General features: G+C 40.4%; 1 protein-coding gene and 1 non-coding gene across 2 annotated transcripts in view; both read left to right on the forward strand.

The window, feature by feature from the left end:
- Window positions 1–18411, forward strand: part of GRM8 (glutamate metabotropic receptor 8) — an 880134-nt gene that overhangs the window by 317883 nt on the left and 543840 nt on the right. The window lies entirely within an intron of this gene.
- Window positions 3763–3834, forward strand: TRNAC-GCA. Its single transcript has one exon. It is a non-coding gene; the product is annotated as a tRNA-Cys (tRNA).

Below are 18411 nucleotides of genomic sequence, written 5' to 3' on the forward strand. Positions count from 1 at the left end.
GTACACACATTAAATAAATTGCTTAAGACCCACGGTGAGAAACTGGTGGATTTGTAGGAGAATTCAGGCCTGGAAGTTAAATTGTAGAGTTATGTATCATTTCTCAGAAGGTGGAGGGGAGTTGCGAAACAAAATATAGGATATTCAGTTAAATTTGAATTCCAACTAAGTGATGAATGATTTTTAGTGAAGTGAAGTCGCTCAGTCGTGTCCAACTCTTTGCGATCCCATGGACTGTAGTCTACCAGGTTTCTCTGTCCATGGGATTTTCCAGGCAAGAGTACTGGAGTGGATTGCCATTTCCTTCTCCAGGGGATCTTCCTGACCCAGGGATCAAACCCAGGTCTCCTGCATTGCAGGCAGATGCTTTACTGTCTGAGCCACCAGGGATTTTTAGGGTTCATCCCAAATATTGCATGGGTTGTAGATATCTTGTATTTTTATTTGCTAGATCTGGCAAATAAAACACAAAGAACACTTGACTGTTGGCAGAATGATTCTGAGCCAGAAAATTTACTAAAGGCCATCTGCCTCAATTGAGGAAAGGCTCAGAAGTCTTAGGATTTTCACATTCCTATGACTGACAACAAAGTGAGGCTTAGGAGTTTGCCATGCTGGCTCTGGGTTACTTCCTCAGCAGTTTTCTGTTTGACTATCAAGTGAGATTTCTCCCATTATTGCTTTTTCTTTTTTATGAACTTTATTATTTTAAAGAGTTTTTTTTTTTTTTTTTAAATCTGGACCATTTTTAAAGTCTTCATTGGATTTGTTATAATATTGTTTTCATTTTGGTTATTTGGCCGCGGGGCTTGTGGGATCCTTACTCCCTGACCAGGGATTGCATCCACACCCCTGAAGTGGAAAGTGACATTTTAACCTCTAGACCGCCAGGGAAGTCCCTCTCTTGTTATTTCTGAGGGTATTTCTCGTTTGCTTATTTCCTAAATTGTTGTCTGGAAGGCAAATCTTTGCGAACATTCTACCAAAAGCAACATGAGGAGAAGTGGAGGCTGGGAAGTAGGAAGCGACATGTAAAAGTTCCTGACAGTGCCTACTACGCACAGCATCCTGTCAATATGGCATCTACTTTGGTAGAAACAAGAGGCCCGAGTATGTGGCACAGATTAAATAGCTACTTGTCCTAGCAGTGTTTCTCTTAAGATCTTGGCCAGAGGGTCCTATTTGAATGACTACTAGTGGTATCAGAGAATGAATAAATAGTAACGCATTTTATACAGTAGCCATCCTTTTAGGAGATAGTAAATTAAAATGTTGTCTAATTCACTAGAGTTCAATATTAGGTCATTTTCTTCAAAGAAGAGAGAGGTATTAATTAGTCTGTTGCTTGGAGGCCTCGTTATATATGCTTCAATCCCTTTGCTGTTGTAACAAACAGCTCCTGTGCGCTGGGGCCCTGACTGATTAACTTGCTGAGCTGCCTCTTGGTAGCTCTTCTGCTGACAGACACTGTTAAATAGGGGAGAATGGGATAGAGGAGTAGAAAAAAAGAAAAAAATAATAACCTGGCTTCATGATGTGAGGAAGCAAATAAATACAACACCTCAGCAGACCAAAGTGAAATAAACTACTTGAGTTGTCCATCTTAGCCACAGGGTTCTTTTAGGCTGAAAATCAAATGTACTAGAGGCTTTTTGCAGTTGGAGTTGTTAACAGCTAAGAGATGACAAAAAGCTTCTTGAGAAAAGGAAAAGGAAAAGGAACTGGAAAATTTAGATGGATTTTAGTTGAACAATAAAAACCCATCAGTGTGTTGATACAAGGAACAGGATTGGCTGATATGGATTCTTAAGTTATAACTGTCCAAAAGTGGGAATTTTAACCAAATATAGTTTTCCTGATATTATTTTCACATTAGAGTACCCCCACCCCACCAAATTTTGTCTTCACCCTCAAAAGAGAATTACTTCTCCAAAAGCATTCTCAATTCTGTTGGAGTAAACACAATACTTTTCACTTTTGATTTTGAACTGATTACAGATGTAGAAAAAAGTACCAAAACTAGTACAGAGAGTTTCCATATATCCCAGCCCTAGACTCCGTCAGTGTTGAAATCTTACTTAACCGTAGTGCAAGTAGTACAGCCAAGCAATTAACGCTGGTATAATAAGACTATATGCTAATATTACCAGTTTTTTGATTAATGTTTGGTTGTTTGTTCTGGGATCCCATGTCGATCCTTCAGGATCACATATTACATTTTGCTATTTCTCCATAGCCTCCTAAAATCTATAACAGTTCTTCTTTAATCATTATGACTGTGCCATTTTTGAAGAGTATAGAGCAGTTATTTTGCCAAGTGTCCCTCAAGTTTGGTGTGTCTGGTCTTTTCCCATGGTTGGATTGAGGTAACTGATTTTGGAAAGAATTCCACAAAAACAATGTTGTGTCCCACTTAATGCATCATAGCATGTGATTCATGATGTCAAATTGTTTCATTACTGGTATAATGTTGACCTTGATCACTTGGTTAATTTAGTTTCTGTTGGGTTTCTTTATTTGACAATTACAATGTTTTCCCTTGTTGTTAACAAATATCTTAGAGGAAATGCTTTGAGACTGAAAATCTTGTTTCTCATCAAACTTTACTGTTTGTTGTATGTTTTAGCATATATCAGAGGATCTCAGTTCTATACCAATCGTTACTATGGTATTTACTTAATGGTGGTTTTCCATTCTTGCCTATCCTTCGACATTTATTAATTGTAATTCTATAGCAAGGAAGCAGAGAAGGCAATGTCACCCCACTCCAGTACTCTTGCCTGGAAAATCCCATGGACAGAGGAGCCTGGAAGGCTGCAGTCCATGGGGTCGCTGAGGGTTGGACACGACTGAGCGACTTCACTTTCACTTTTCACTTTTGTGCATTGGAGAAGGAAATGGCAACCCACTCCAGTGTTCTTGCCTGGAGACTCCCAGGGACAGGGGATCCTGGTGGGCTGCCGTCTCTGGGGTCGCACAGAGTTGGACACGACTGAAGAGACTTAGCAGTAGCAGCAGGAAGGAAGAGCCCTCTTTCTCACCCGTCTATCTAGATAATTGGCCATTTATATCCACAAATATGGACTCATGGATATTTATTTGATTCTATGGGTCATAATCCAATATTAGTGTTATTTAATTTTTTCACCCAACTCGTTTCAGCTTTGGTTTTTTAGGAGCTTCTTCAGATTGGCGCTTGTGCTCTCTTGATAAGCCCTATCTTTTACAAAAGTTTTTTTAGCATATTTTTGCTTCACACTATTATCCCAGGCTCATGTGTGTTTTCCCTACCCTCATCCTAGAATCAACCACTACCCCAAGTTTTCTTTTGTTGGGGAATAGGGTTCAGAAACTGTGGCCTTAATGCTAGGTGTGCTCTTTTACTGCTGGGATGTCATTGTGCTAAGCCTTCTCAGTGGGCAGAGCTGGGAAATAGACACAAGGATACTAACCTGCATAATACAATATAATTTCTATTATATATTTATTTATTTGTTGAATTCTATATGCATGCATGGGCTTCCCTGATAGCTCATTTGGTAAAGAATCTTCCTGCAGGAGACCCCAGGTTGGATTCCTGGGTTGGGAAGATCCGCTGGAGAAGGGAATGGCTACCCACTCCAGTATTCTGGCCTGGAGAATTCCATGGACTGTATAGCCCCTGGGGACACAAAGAGTCAGACACGACTGAGCGACTTTCACTTTCACTGTCATGTGCATGCATATAAAGTACTTTCCGGATTGCTAACCCGTATTGGGGCTTCCCTAGTGGCTCAGAGGATAAAGCATCTGCCTGCAATGCAGGAGACCCAGGTTCGATTCCTGGGTTGGGAAGATCCCCTGGAGAAGAAAATGGCAACCCACTCCAGTGTTCTTGCCTGGAGAATCCCATGGACAGAGGAGCCTGGTGGGCTACAGTCCACGGGGTCACAAAGAGTCGGACACGACTGAGCGACTTCACTTTCTTTCTTTCTTTTCAACCTGTATTACTATAAGAAACGTGTACTGACTTAATTATAGCATTGATATACTTATTTTTATCTTTACTTTTACACTATCCAGTCAAGACACTGTTTTCCACAATTATTTAAGTTAGTTTTATTATTCCCCATCCCTTCATTGTGGTTCCTTTGTAATAGAGTGAGATTCATGTATTTAGTTTAGTATTGCATTTTGTTATTTCCATCCTCATTCCTCAAAGATAGTTTTAATTATTGATTGCTTGGGGGTTATGTGAACATATGAAACATAACTATGCTTCTAAGCGCTCGAACGTAACCAAATGAAGTACTCAGAGGGGTGTCACTCCATTGTTGTCCCTGCTACTTCACACCCATCCCCTCTTCTTTCCAGCTCTTTCCCATCCACCCCCTTTACATAACCAGTCTCTTTGGTTTCAGTTTCATCCTTCTCATATTTCCTTTGCACAAGAAAATATATTTTCTTGTAAATATTTTTTCCTTAAAGAGTGTCATAGTCTAGATACTCTTTTGCACTTTGCTTTTTTCACTTAACACTGTGTCTTGGAAATCACTCCATGTCAGTTCATAAAGTCCTTAATGATTGTCCTTAACATATTTTACAGCTGTGCTGTACTCCATTGAATAGCCATATGACACTATCTTCTTCATGTATCCCTTTCCCTAGGAGAAAGGCACACCAGTTAACAGACTAAGAGTGGAAAGCTTAAGAAAAAACTGAAAAATAGAGCAAACTGGGCAAAGTTGGGGAATGTAGCTGCTGCCTTTATATCAATTCAGATGGGACAAAGCAGAAGTAAATTATCAAAATTTACTAGCTTAACGCTACTGAATATGCTTTTGCACATATCTGTGACTTTTTGTTAGCACCTTAGTGTGGTGAATAAGAGCAGTCTCTTCCATTATTGGTGGCTCAGATGGAAAGAATCTGCCTGAAATGCAGGAGACTTGGGTTTGATCCCTGGGTTGGGAAGATCTCCTGGAGAAGGGAATGGCTAGTCCAGTATTCTTGCCTGGAGAATTCCATGGATAGAGGAGCCTGGTGGGCTACCATCCATGGGGTCACAAGGAGTCACGCATGACTGAGCGACTAACGTACACACACATTGCCATTATTGGTTTGGAGCATCAAGAGTTTTGGACTTTTACAACTGATTAGTTTTAAAATATATGTTACAGGCTTATATTTCATATAAAAAATAGCATACCTACCTATTTGACAAATTATGTAGCATCCTTGGTTTTTCTTATCTGTAGAAGTAGAATAATAAGAATGTCTACCTCGCAGGGTTAAACTTAAACTATGGGAAACAGTGCTTTGTAAGCAATGTGGTGAGCCAGAAACTGGGGATGACAGTCATTATTGTGTGGCCGATTGCTTTAGCTTGTTATACTAATAATTCTAAGCAGAAGTTTTTGATGGTTTGGTTTATATATGTAGTTGGGAATACATGGTATATTTTAGTAATTAATAGCCGTTTTATGTTGAAGATATGCTAACAAGGTGCATGAGAGAGAGTGCACAAGAATAGGGGAGAGAAAGAAAGAGATAATACATAAAAAGAAAATAAAAATTATTCCAAATTTTACTAACTAGAGAAACTCACTGGTCTTATCTTAGTATAAATCCTTCCAGATAACTTTTTGTGCTTATGCACACAGTGTTTATCTTTTGGCAAGATAAGTATATTTTAACAAAAATGCTATCATTTTCCACATACCTGTATCATTCATTTAAAATTAAAAATTTTAATATGCATTTTCAAGCTTACACTGTATTTACAGTTGTTACAAAATATTGGTTATATTCCCCATATTGTATAATACATCCTTGTAGCCTATCTCCACTTTATTATGACCATTTTTTTCCACAGTATTTTTATTCCTACCAGAAGGCTCAACCAGATCATTTGTTCATTTCAGTCTAAGGTCTGACTAATCAAAGTGAAACAAAATTGAAAAAGCAGATTGTCAAACTAACCAAAACAAGCTCAGTAAGTTTGGGTGTTTGCCTTACATGAGTGCTCAATTTAATCAACTATATTTTAGGGAGTGTAACATTTGCCAACCACTTACCCCGAAAATACAGAGTTCAATTCAATTAATCAGTCCCTTTCTTCTAAAACTTTTGTTTGTGATCTTCATTGTAGTGGCATTACAAAGCAAGGGAATTAAACCTCAACTTCAAACTCACAGCTTTGATCTAAAATGCTTGACAGAAGTTCTCCAGATGCTTTATCAGGTTGCAGTTCTAGGAAGCACTTCCATTATAATTATAGTTTGTAAAAGTCATCAGTAAAGTTTCAGAGTTTTGAGGAATTATTTAGGCAAAAGTCTCCCCAAAGGTCTCCTCTTCTCCCTTCCTTGTTCCTGTGGTTTCATTATGCAAGAAATATTTATTGCTGGTCTCTTAATATTGCCAACTTTTTATACAGTGCTGAGACTGATAAAAATTTCCAGCAACGTAAAAGATTTAACTTTATTTTCATTTTTTAATTCATGAAGGTAGGAAATGAGTGGATGAAAATTCATGAAAGTTCCCATCTAAAGGGACATTCTTAACCCCAACTCTTAGCTCACAGAACTACTGTGAGATAGGAAGACTAGAGGTAGAAATGCTATTTGTTTCATATGAAATATAAGCCTGTAACATATATTTTGGTTCTAGTATTCCTTGCTCTTTTTGAAAGAGGGTCTAATCAGTGGCAGAAGGAAGAAAATAATTTTTAAAAATGTTATTAGCTACTCCAAGTATAGATCTGATCCTTTTTAGAACTTAACATGAATATGCTTCCTACGACTGTAGGAATTGCTACTATGGAACCAAGGAGAGACCCTTTAAATGTAATATTTTCTCTCTGAGATCTCTAGAGAGGAAAAAAAGGGATGAGACCTTGAGGAGAGTGTTTTGTGAACCATTTGCCAGCTTCCAGACTTCTTTAGGAAGAGGCAAGGCGCTTGACTGCAGGATGCTAAGTGATAATGATCACAATTGTGGATTGTAGAATGCTTTCCATGTGACAGATAGGTGCTGAGTGCCTCATGTACATCATTCGTTTAATGGATACTTGATCCAAAGCAGGTGCTACTGTGACCCGGCATCTTGAAGAAATGAAATAACCTTGTGAAAGTCATAAAGCTACTAAGTCAGTAAACCACCTGATGAGATTTAACCCAGATGTGTGGATGCCTACTTCAGTGCCACCTGTGACTGAGTCTTGTGGGTCTTTGTATTCCTTGGGCCCTGGTTCTCTTGGGGCCAGTTCAGCCTTTACTCAGTGATCCAGCTATGAGCAGCAGTTGGCTCTGGTCCTAACCCTGGTCCCTTCAGGAATCTTGAGCCTCTCCACAGTCTTCCCTAGGGGAACGGGGTTTATGTGGCGAATGACACTTTTAGGCTGGGGGGAATGGAATCCAGCACAAACTAGTGGAAAGAGCAATAGACATGTGTTAGCCTCCCAGTGCTCTCATTTCTGTGGTAATCAACTTTTTCTCTAAATCATTAGCTGGCTTTTCCTGTCCCCTCTTTTATAGGAACATGCTCTGTGTTGAAAGCAAGGATAACTATGTCCCTTATCTGTTGATGCTCTTTTAATGGCTCATTCCTCATCTCCTAGGCAAAAGTCAAAGCTTTTTTTTTCTTTTCTTTGCATTACTTATTCTTGCCATTTTCTTCTTTCATGTCTCCTTACATTCCTCACCTGTATCCTAGGTTCAAGCTTATCCAACTGCTTAGTCTCTCAAACACAAACCTGTGTGTGCTTTCAATGTCTTTGCGTGTGCTGTGCTCTCTGCCTTTCCCCCCATAACCTGCATGCCTTACAGACTTCTAATTTTTCAAAATGCACTCAATTGTCTCCTCTTCTATGAAACTTTCCATGTTTCTTCAAGCTTCATTGTGCTTGAGTGTTTTGAGAACCATTTGCCAGTCTGGATTCCCAAAGGATCTGACAAATACCTCTGCTTTGGCAAGTGTTTTAGGGTTTTGTGACTCTTCCCTTTGTCTTCAGTCCCACTAGACTCTCATCTCCATGAGGGCAATGAGCTTGTCTTGGTACTCTCTGTATGTAGTACTGTATATTTCCTTAGTACCAGTGCCTAGCAGTGTCTAGTAAATGTTCATTAAGTCTTGCTTGAATGGATTTGTGGATGGGTCAGAAATTATAAAGCATAAACGAGAACTTACCTTGCCCACCCAAATGCTGTATGGTGTTTGGTAAATTACAGGACCTTTCAGAATCCTGGTTTCCTTATCTGTGAGCTGAAGTTGGCCAAAAATGTCAAGGCCTCTTCCTTGGAGGACATTTACAATTCAGTCAATTTCACAGTGAGGCATTAGGGAGCTTCTGATGGCAGCTAGTTTTGGCTGAAATCTTCACTTCAGTTCAGATTTTTCAAGTGAGTGATTTGGACTGAAGAGAAAGGATATCAAAATCTTCAGAGACTGAAGTGGAACGAAAAGGTTGCTTTTATGATAGGAAGGCCTCGGGGCTTGTTACACTGTCACAAGATTGTGGAATGTTCAGATTAGGAGAAAGTTAAGAGACAAATCATTTAACCTCTTCATTTCATTAAGAAAAAAAAAAAAATCCAGACCTGGAAAGTTTAAGTGACTTGGTCTGAGTCACAGCACTAATTGGTATCAGGATGTAGCTTGTGGATTCTTAGGTTTGTGCCCTTCTGCCAAGCACTTGATCTGTGTTTCTAAATCAAGATATGGAGTATCATTGTACTAACATGTGCTTTTGGGTCATGGTTGACTCAGTTTGTAGCAAACTTGAAGGGTTAGAACTTTTCATTTCTCTTTATATTTATATTGACTTGTAATCTACTACAAAATGGAGAACATGTTTATGAAAAATTTGTTATCTTTTCTCTCAGCATCTATTAAAGAAGGCTCATGAAGGCTAAGTAAAAGCATAGGACATACCATGCCAGAACATAAGCTGAAAGCTCTTGAGGTTTGCTTGGGGGGTCTCCTGCTTCATAGAACATAAAATATTTTTTAAATAAGAAACTGGATAATGTGTGGGAAGAACAGAGCAAGTTTTGTAAGACCCTAATGATGATATTAATATTAGAGGCTTGGAGTTGTTGTACGTGTGTCTAGATATGAATGAACAGGTTATATTTGCTAGAATGGATGGACCTTTTCTCTACTTTTAAAAGTCTCGTATGTGGCAAATGCATGTGTTAGCTTTGTTGAGTTATCCTTTGGGTAGCAAGGTCAAAAAAAGGTTTGGTTAACTTTTTTCTATTTCCTGGGACAGTTTGAATTTAAGATGGGTAACGGTAAATATCACTTCCAAATTTCTTTTTATTACTAAATCACTGCAGATGGTGACTGCAGCCATTAATTAAAAGACGCTTACTCCTTGGAAGAAAAGTTATGAACAACCTAGATAGCATATTCAAAAGCAGAGACATTACTTTGCCAACAAAGGTCCGTCTATTCAAGGCTGTGTTTTTTCCAGTGGTCATGGATAGATGTGAGAGTTGGACTGTGAAGAAAGCTGAGGGCTGAAGAATTGATGCTTTTGAACTGTGGTGTTGGAGAAGACTCTTGAGAGTCCCTTGGACTGCAAGGAGATCCAACCAGTCCGTTCTAAAGGAGATCAGCCCTGGGATTTCTTTGGAAGGAATGATGCTAAAGCTGAAACTCCAATACTTTGGCCACCTGATGCGGAGAGTTGACTCATTGGAAAAGACTCTGATGCTGGGAGGGATTGGGGGCAGGAGGAGAAGGGGACGACAGAGGATGAGATGGCTGGATGGCATCACCGATTTGATGGATGTGAGTTTGAATGAACTTCAGGAGTTGGTGATGTACAGGGAGGCCTGGCGTGCTGCGATTCATGGGGTCGCAGAGTTGGACATGACTGAGTGACTGAACTGAACTGAAATGTCTTAATCGTTGAATTGTTTAGGGTAGAGCTTAGGCCTTGCTTCATACTCTCTGGGAAAGGGTGGGGTTTTCCTGTCCTCTATTCGAGTCCTGGGGAGCCCCGGGGGCCAGGTGTTCAGTTCTGGTTTCTCACTGGTCCAAGTTTCAAGGCTGGACACCAGGCCTGGCCTTCAGAGCCCATATTCTCATAATACCCTTTTTGGGTTATTTTGAGCCCCAGCTCCTACTTACATCCTAACTTTGACTTACCTATTTGCTTATGACTCCTGAGTATCTTTGATCTTTCCTTCACATTAAAATTACATTATAATATTTATTTTGTTTATATTTGCTCCAACTTTCCATGTGTTCAGAGTCAGAAGAAGGTCTGTATCAGCTTTCTCTGTCATGCTGCTGAGGGATCACTGGAAAGTCTCCTCAGTTACATTCGTGATTCTGATGAGGACTGTTACAACTCTACAGTAACTAACCTAAGGATCTTGGTTTTATTTGCATGCTGATAGTATTTAGCCCAGGAAGGGGGCCAGTTGATCTATCTGGGGAGATATGGAAAGTATTAATGTATATATTAGCTTAGGCATTTAATATTTAAACTTTTGTCAAACTCACTGGTAAAATGAGTCCTTTACAAAGGAAAATATTAGGGCTATGCCTTCCTTAGAAAAGGGAAAAGATCTTTTGGCAAATATTTGGCCAATGTCTAAATCAATTTGTGTATGAATGTAAATTTGTCCATCTATTTACTCCCCATTGAACTCATGGGCGACTCACCTTCATTTGAGGCACTTCTGTGAACATGACTCTATAAACCTAATTTCAACTGCCTTATCATCTTCACATAGGAGACCTCAACTAGAGAGTGGAAAAATGGATAGGGTTCCACACTGGATTACCCAAAGAGCTGTTCCACTATCTTCCATGTAAATGGACCCTCAGTCCAACCACTGAGCTGGTCATCGCCAGTTGTCGTATAAAATCTACTTTTTGTTCCACATCACAATCTGAGAAGTGGCTTGTTTTTGTTATGTATAATGAGAGAGGATGAAATTTCAAGATGATTTTTTTATCTTTGGTCAGCCCATAAGGCACCCACTTATTAAGTGTGATTTCACTTTTTCAATTTGCTTCGAATGCCAAATGACCATAGAATGGTCAACGCTGACCTTTTCATCAACTTCTCATGTACTTTTAAGAGGATCAGCTTCAGTGATAGCTTTCAATCGGTCATTGTCAACATCTGATGACTGGCTACTATGCTCCCCACATTCAAGACTCAGTTTCTTTGTAAAAATTCTTGAACCACCGCTGCACTGTACATCCGTTAGCAGTTCCTGAGTCAAATGTGTTGATGTTATGAGTTGTTTCTGCTGTTTTAAGAGCCATTTTGAATTTAAATAAGGAAACCACTTGGATTTGCTTTTTGTCTAATATCATTTTCATAGTCTAAAATAAATATAAAATACATGGCCAGTAATAAGTCATTGACAAAAAAATGAGAAATGCATATTAAAATGATGTATAACTTAATCATATTTATTTAAGAATGTATTCCAGTATCAAATAGCAAAGTTCAGTAGTGCAAAACCACTATTGCTTTTGCACCAACTTAATACTTGAAATGAGGTTCAAGGGCCCAGCAGCCTTGGCACCACTTGCCAGTTTATTTAGAAACACACAATCTCAGGTTCCCCAACCTACTGAATCAGAAACTGCATTTTAAAAGGATCCTGAAGGCATTGATATGCACTGCCCCCACTTGACTGAATTTCAACTCAGTGCTGTGTTTCATTATCAACCAGGGTCCATTTTGCAGAATATGTGCCCCATGAAATGATAGAAGTCACCCCCTTCACCTGCCCAGTGTTTGCCCTCTCTGTTTGATGGTCCGTGCTCATGAGTCTGTGTTCCTGATGAAAGTGTGGCTCCTACTGAAATGTGTTAGAGAAAGAAACAGAAGTGAGAACCACCATGCCTGCTTCTGACCTTGACCACAGTCTGGTCCTTCTGGGTTTCACCATGTTTGATTGTACTTCCCCAGCGTTGCTCCTGTTGGGAAGTTGAACTAGAACATGCATTCAGAGCCTCCTGATGGTCCACACTCCACTCCTCGATAGCACACTGGGTGAGCAATGGCATTGACCAGACCGAGGCATTTGGCTTATTGTCACGAAGCAGAGCAAACGTTCACCCATGTCAGGTCCAGGACCTTGGCCTTATTAGCACTGACCTACAAACTGAGCTTGTTATTGTGATGCTCCCCATCAGGTAATGAGTACTTAAGCACCTACTGCTTCCAATTAGAGTGAACTATTGGCAATATGGTCTCAGCCCTCCAGCGACTTTTACAGTCTGAAATGGGGAAATGATATAAGGAAGGAAGGACAAAAGACATGTGGAATGAAAAAAAAAATAGCATAGAGGTCTGCAGGGTGGTTATCTTGACCACATGATGACTATTTCATTATCAGGAGATTTGGTATTTTTGAAAATAGACACATTTTTAATATAGTAACAAAGGACCTCCAAGCTGTTCTCTTTAGTTGGGAATGTGGATGTTTGGAGGTTTGTCTGCTTATGTAATCAATCCAGAAAGTAGTTTTTCAACTTAAAACGTTTTTTTGCAGGTTTAAAGAAATCATCCTCGTCAATTTTACTACCTAGAAAAAAAAATTGTGACTTCAGCAGGCTTTACTCATTTTGTCAAATTTTTCCTCCAATCCAGATGAGGAGAAGTAATGTGGAAAGATATGCCAAGGTGCATTTTAATTATAAATCATATGTAAACTTTTAGAGAAGAGGAAAAGTTTTCATTTATCCTGTGTATTTAGAAGAAACTATCTCTACCCCATCCGATGTAAGAGTGGAGGAACTTTTCAAAAGAAATATTTCTAGGTAGGTCCCACTTTCATATTTAATAGTGATTATTTGTAAACCTAACAAACTTTGGAGTTGATAGCTTTTGCCACCACTTTCGTATTTGAGCATTATCTTGTTTGTTATTTTTCTGGATGTAAAATTATTTAAACAGTTATGTGAGCTTGTCTTGCTATAGTACAGATGTGGTTCTTAGGAAGGGCTCTAACTTGCCTGCTTTAGTTACAGCAAGACCTCGTTCCAGATGATGAAGAATTAGACCTGCTCCTGCTCAGGGTGAAGGGAGGCACCGGCTGTGCTGTGTGCCCTTTGGCTCAGTGTTTGCTGCGCACACGGCACAGGCCGTGCAGGCCCCTGGGAAGGCTTCAGGGATGGAACAGGCCAGCAGACTCTGCTTGGAGAACTCGTGAGTGAGTAGCGGAGACACAAGATGATATGAACCATTTTAATACGTGGCTGGAAGTAAGTGTCATGGGAGAAGTGAGAAGTGCTGTGGTCCTTCAGAGAAGGACACAGGAGAGAGGGGGCGAGGGAAGTCTCAGGGCAGCAGGGACAAATGGACTGGGTTTGGATGGATGGGTAGAACTTGAACGTGGATCACATTCCTGCGCAAAAACCTGCTGTGGAGATAATAAACTAAAATGTGTAAAACTCTGTGCCTCATTATAATTGCCTTTGTTTCAAGGTAGAAGCAGACAAATAACCTGAAAACTGGCCAAGCAAGCAAATAATGATATACAAAGCCCCCTTTTCAATCTTGTAATCTGCAATGATTACACGGTGGGCACTAGCTCTAGGCTGGGCTTTTAGCCAGGACAACCAGCCAAGCAGCAAGCTATTCAACTGGACAAAGTCAAAAACATTCTCAAAGGAAGAGGAAGGACAAAAAAAATGGGGGGAGGGTACAAATGATAATTGTAAAAAACAGCCCAGCTTTAACCAGGGGATATTACGATATAGCCAGGAGTCCTAGAATAAGACTGTGCCTAAATGAGGCCACCCGGTAGAATACTTCAGTTGAAGTTCTTTTTAAATTTATTTGATTTGCAGAGGTTCCAGGGCTCTTGTCTACATGGTGAACCGAAGACCGTGGAGTCTGGTTTTAGGTCTGGCACCATGTATGTGGCGTGACCTGGGCCCATATACTCTCCAGGAGCTTGGGTCCAGAAAGGCAACAGCAGTGATCACTTTATAAAGTGCCCAGAAGTGCCCACCCGATGCAGCCAAGAAGGTTCCAGGGACTATGGCATACGGGAATGAAAGCAGATGAACTGTGAAGTCACTTGGCCAGCAGCTCCATGGCTGAGAAAAATCAGCTTAGAAAACTGGGTCAAACTAGAGTGGTGACTATAATCAGAAACTTGCAAGAGGAAACACTACAAACATGTTAGCCTGGGCAAAATTATTTTAAAAATAAAGATAAAGGAATAGATTAAAAGAAGACATGCTACATATTTTCTGCCCTGATATAACAGGGATGAAGAGATAGAATTGAAGGTGGAGGAGGAAAGGTTCTATTTTAATCCACAAAAGAAAAGGCTCATTTTCCCCTTCAGTTTTAAGCACTTTTTTTTTTTCTTAAAGTTTCAGGCTTATCTCCATGTTTCAGGTATAAGAGAAAGGCCCTGTTCCACTCTGAATGTCGGATTAACTGATGCCACACATTGTCCCAATCAGTTCCCTGGAGGCTAAGAGGGCATTTTTTTTTTTCAAACTTAATTTTGGTTTTGTGAAATCATTAAGTCTTGGAAGGAGCTGGATGACACACTGCTGTAATTATTGCTTAGCCAAGCCTTGCATGGTCAGCTTAGTTGGATAGAAAGTGGCACTAGTAAGAAACAACATTGAGAACACAATCTCATGTGAAGCATTTCACTTGACAAAGGGCAGAATCTACATTCCACTAGTACATCTCAACCCCAGACATTGGGTTTGCAAAAATAATGTTTGGCATTGATGAAATCTGGGATAGAATGTGCTTTAGTGGCCAGTGTGACCCATTAGTGTGATGAGGAACATCACAAAGTGTTTTCCTGACAACCAGTGGTTCTCAAACTCATTGGAGGGTGTTATTGTCTTATATGAATGGCATTTTACTATAGAGGATGAGATAGTTGGATGGCATCACTGACTCAATGGACATGCATTTGAGGAAACTCCGGGAGATAGTGAAGGACAGTGAAGCCTGGTGTGTTGCAGTCCGTGGAGTTGTAGAGTCACACAAAACCTAGTGGCTGAACAACAACTATACCAAAGAAAGTTTTCATTGTTATTATCTGAATGCCTTCTGTATGGTAGGTATTGTAGTTCAGTTCAGTTCAGTTCAATCGCTCAGTAGTGTCCGACTCTTTGCGACCCAATGATCGCAGCACGCCAAGCCTCCTTGTCCATTACCAACTCCTGGAGTTCACTCAAACTCACGTCCATCGAGTCGGTAATGCCATCCAGCCATCTCATCCTCTGTCATCCCCTTCTCCTCCTGCCCTCAATCCCTCCAAGCATCAGAGCCTTTTCCAATGAGTCAACTCTTTGCATGAGGTTGCCAAAGTATTGGAGTTTCAGCTTCAAAATCAATCCTTCCAATGAACATCCAGGACTGATCTCCTTTAGGATAGACTGGTTGGATCTCCTTGCAGTCCAAGGGACTCTCAAGAGTCTTCTCCAACACCACAGTTCAAAAGCATCAATTCTTCGATGCTCAGCTTTCTTCACAGTCCAGCTCTCACATCTGTGCATAACCACTGGAAAAACCATAGCCTTGAGTAGATGGACCTTTGTTGGCAAAGTAATGTCTCTGCTTTTGAATATACTATCTAGGTTGGTCATAACTTTCCTTCCAAGGAGTAAGTGTTTTTTAATTTCATGGCTGCAGTCACCATCTGCAGTGATTTTGGAGCTCCAAAAAATAAAGTCTGACACTGTTTCCACTGTTTCCCCATCTATCTGGCATGAAGTGATGGGACCAGATGCCATGATCTTCATTTTCTGAATGCTGAGCTTTAAGCCAACTTTTTCACACTCCTCTTTCACTTTCATCAAGAGGCATTTGAGTTCCTCTTCACTTTCTGCCATAAGGGTGGTGTCATCTGCATATCTGAGGTTATTGATATTTCTCCCAGAAATCTTGATTCCAGCTTGTGCTTCTTCCAGCCCAGCGTTTCTCATGATGTACTCTGCATAGAAGTTAAATAAGCAGGGTGACAATATACAGCCTTGACATACTCCTTTTCCAATTTGAAACCAGTCTGTTGTTCCATGTCCAGTTTTAACTGTTGCTTCCTGACCTGCATATAAGTTTCTCAAGAGGCAGATCAGGTGGTCTGGTATTCTCATCTCTTTCAGAATTTTCCACAGTTTATTGTGATCCACACAGTCAAAGGCTTTGGCATAGTCAATAAAGCAGAAATAGATGTTTTTCTGGAACTCTCCTGCTTTTTCCATGATCCAGCGGATGTTGGCAATTTGATCTCTGGTTCCTCTGCATTTTCTAAAACCATCTTGAACATCTGGAAGTTCACGGTTCATGTATTGCTGAAGCCTGGCTTGGAGGATTTTGTGCATTACTTTACTAGTGTGTGAAAGTGAAAGTGAAGTCCCTCAGTTGTGTCTGACTCCTAGGGACCCCATGGACTGCACCCTACCAGGCTCCTCCGTCCATGGGATTTGCCAGGTGAGACTACTGGAGTGGGACATGAATGTAATTGTGCGGTAGTTTGAGCATTCTTTGGCATTGTGTTTCTTTGGGATTGGAATGAAAACTGACCTTTTCCAGTCCTGTGGCCACTGCTGAGTTTTCCAAATTTGCTGGCTTATTGAGTGCAGCACTTTCACAGCATCATCTTTCAGGATTTGAAACAGCTCCACTCGAATTCCATCACCTCCACTAGCTTTGTTCATAGTGATGCTTTCTAAGGCCCACTTGACTTCACATTCCAGGATGTCTGGCTGTAGGTGAGTGATCACATCATGGAGATTATCTGGGTTGTGAAGATCTTTTTTGTACAGTTCTTCTGTGTATTCTTGCCACCTCTTCTTAATATCTTCTGCTTCTGTTAGGTCCATACCATTTCTGTCCTTTATCGAGCCCATCTTTGCATGAAATATTCCCTTGGTATCTCTAATTTTCTTGAAGAGATCTCTAGTCTTTCCCATTCTGTTGTTTTCCTCTACTTCTTTTCATTGATCTCTGAGGAAGGCTTTCTTATGTCTTCTTGCTATTGTTTGGAACTCTGCCTTCAGATGATTATAGCTTTCCTTTACTCCTTTGCTTTTTACTTCTCTTTTCACAGCTATTTGTAAGGCCCTTCCCAGACAGCCATTTTGCTTTTTTGCATTTCTTTTCCATGAGGATGGTCTTGATCCCCTGTACAATGTCACGGACCTCCATCCATAGTTCATCAGGCACTCGATCTATCAGATCTAGTCCCTTAAATCTATTTCTCACTTCCACTGTATAATCATAAGGGATTTGATTTAGGTCATAACTGAACGGTCTAGTGCTTTTCCCTACTTTCTTCAATTTAAGTCTGAATTTGGCAATAAGGAGTTTATGATGTGAGCCACAGTCAGCTCCCAGTCTTGTTTTTGCTGACTGTACAGAGCTTCTCCATCTTTGGCTGCAAAGAATATAATCAATCTGATTTCAGTGTTGACCATCTGGTGATGTCCATGTGTAGAGTCATCTTCTCTTGTGTTGTTGGAAGAGGGTGTTTGCTATGACCAGTGCGTTCTCTTGGCAAAACTCTATTAGCCTTTGCCCTGCTTCATTTCATATTCCAAGGCCAAATTTGCCTGTTACTCCAGGTGCTTCTTGACTTCCTACTTTTGCATTCCAGTCCCCTATAATGAAAAGGACATCTTTTTGGGTGTTAGTGCTAAAAGGTCTTGTAGGTCTTCATAGAACTCTTCAACTTCTGCTTCTTCAGCATTACTGGTTGGGGCATAGACTTGGATTCCTGTGATATTGAATGGCTTGCCTTTGAACAAACAGATCATTCTGTCGTTTTTGAGACTGCATCGAAGTACTGCATTTCAGACTCTTTTGTTGACCATGATGGCTACTCCATTTCTTCTAAGGGATTCCTGCTCACAGTAGTAGATATAATGGTCATCTGAGTTAAATTCACCCATTCCAGTCCATTTTAGTTCGCTGATTCCTAGAATGTCGATATTCACTCTTGCCATCTCCTATTTGACTACTTCCAATTTGCCTTGATTCATGGACCTAACATTCCAGGTTCCTATGCAGTATTCCTCTTTATAGCATGGGACCTTGCTTCTATCACCAGTCACATCCACAACTTGGTATTGTTTTTCTTTGGCTTTATCCCTTCATTCTTTTTGGAGTTATTTCTCCACTGATCTTCAGTAGCATATTGGGCATCTACCAACCGGGGAAGTTCCTCTTTCAGTATCCTGTTATTTTGCCTTTTCATGCTGTTTATGGGGTTCTCAAGGCAAGAATACTGCAGTGGTTTGCCATTCCCTTCTCCAGTGAACCACATTCTGTCAGACCTCTCCACCATGACCTGCCCCTCTTGGGTGGCCCCACATGGCATGGCTTAGTTTCATTGAGTTAGACCAGGCTGTGATCCGTGTGATTAGATGGACTAGTTTTCTGATTATGGTTTCAGTGTGTCTGCCCTCTGATGC

This window comes from Capra hircus, chromosome 4 (genome assembly GCF_001704415.2).
Source record: "Capra hircus breed San Clemente chromosome 4, ASM170441v1, whole genome shotgun sequence".
Classification (NCBI taxonomy): domain Eukaryota; kingdom Metazoa; phylum Chordata; class Mammalia; order Artiodactyla; family Bovidae; genus Capra; species Capra hircus.